This window comes from Micropterus dolomieu, linkage group LG03, assembly GCF_021292245.1.
Source record: "Micropterus dolomieu isolate WLL.071019.BEF.003 ecotype Adirondacks linkage group LG03, ASM2129224v1, whole genome shotgun sequence".
Classification (NCBI taxonomy): Eukaryota; Metazoa; Chordata; class Actinopteri; order Centrarchiformes; family Centrarchidae; genus Micropterus; species Micropterus dolomieu.
Window position 1 is genome coordinate 19,271,635 of NC_060152.1, and position 1,966 is coordinate 19,273,600.

A 1,966-nucleotide genomic window follows, 5' to 3' on the forward strand; every position below is an offset into this window, starting at 1 on the left:
TCTGTAAGAAGCATATCAAGGGTCTGGCGTGGCCTAGCCAGTCTCCAGACCTAAACCCAATAGAGAATCTTTGGAGGGAGCTCAAACTCTGTGTTTCTCAGCGACAGCCCAGAAACCTGACTGATCTAGAGAAGATCTGTGTGGAGGAGTGGGCCAAAATCCCTCCTGCAGTGTGTGCAAACCTGGTGAAAAACTACAGGAAACGTTTGACCTCTGTAATTGCAAACAAAGGCTACTGTACCAAATATTTACATTGATTTTCTCAGGTGTTCAAATACTTATTTGCAGCTGTATCATACAAATAAATAGTTAGAAAATCATACATTGTGATTTCTGGATGTATTTTTTTTTTTTTAGATTGTCTCTCACATAGGACATGCACCTACGATGACAATTTCAGACCCCTCCGTGATTTCTAAGTGGGAGAACTTGCAAAATAGCAGGGTGTTCAAATACTTATTTTCCTCACTGTATATGACGATAGTACTCTGCTCCATCGTCACTGCCTGAAGAGCCACTGCTGTCATGGCTTGCAGGTTTCACCATCTCAGCAGTCTGAAGAAACCTGTCCACAAAAACTACTGTAAACTTTCTGAAAGTTAAAGTAAACAGTAGCATCAAAGGTTGGGCAATTGTCAGTGATTTGTCACTGTGGAAGAAAAATGATTACTGAAGGTGCAACAACATGCAACGAAAGTCATTTTTTTTTGAGCTTCGACGCTTCAGTAGTAACTAACAGCGAATAATCGAAGCATCAACAGAGAACCCGATGGGGGGAGAGATAACAGCGATCATGAGTGTGTAAGTCTGTCTGTGTGTGCGTGTGGGAGAAAGAGAGGGGAAAAAAAAAAATGTTATGTGAACTGGAGCGTTCACTCCTGTGAGCGGAGATCAGGTGTGTGAAAAAAATCCCTAAACTGAACATCGCATGCGTTCGCCAACTCCACAAGCAACCAAAATCAACTTCTCAAAGTGTAAGACGCAGGAGGCGTTACTACATGACAGCCGTGGAAGGACTCAATTCAAATTAAATTCAATGTCCCACCCCCCGACATTATCCTCAACCTTAAGGTGAAATATTATAACATTGAATACAAAGTTAAATGTTAGTATAATATTATTATACTTACAGGTCACTTTATTTGGATAGTCTGCCTGCCTCTCATTCATTAAATTATTGTGCAATAAAAATGCTCTACATGGTAGCTAGTCTCTGATTTGTTAAGTACTAACTTGTCATAATCATAGCAATTCATGCAGAACAACGAGTTCCACATTTCAAAAGATCGCTGATTGGAGCCTCACTTTATGTTGTAAAGTGGTGGAGACATAAGGGCTCACATTAGGGGTGTGACGACACATTGGGGTCACGAGAACAAGATAAGATATTTTTACAGTATTTTGAATAAATATTCAATACTGAAATGTATCAGTGGGGGGTCCCCTAGAAGACGTTGAGCATTTAACACTTAATTTCTGCACCAATTTATGGTGGCAATGTCTTTATTTATATGAAGGGAAACAAAATTAAGGTGGCAGATTTATATTAAAATATAAAAATATAATGGATTATAATGCAATGATCAGCTTTTGGACAATGCACATTTGTTTCTTCTATATTTCATTTGCATTGCAAGTTTTATTATTGTGCATTGTTTCATTTGTTATTTAACATTACTCGTTGCAAGCTGTTTTTCAGAACATTTTTAACAAAAGCTTTAAAAAGCAATGGAGACATTCTGATTCTGACTTGTGTAAATGACACCTATCTGTCAATATTTTTAAATGTCGTGCCCCATCCAGGCTGTGATTGGTCGGTTCACTAAAAGTGACATTGACGAGTTACATTCACGGCTGCTTGAAAGGCACCCGAGCTTCTCTTCTCCCTCACCGACAGAGATTAGCAGGCAGGCGAGAATGGGAGCAGATGAGCGTCATGTAGCGCCCAGGTAACCAGGTCACCCTA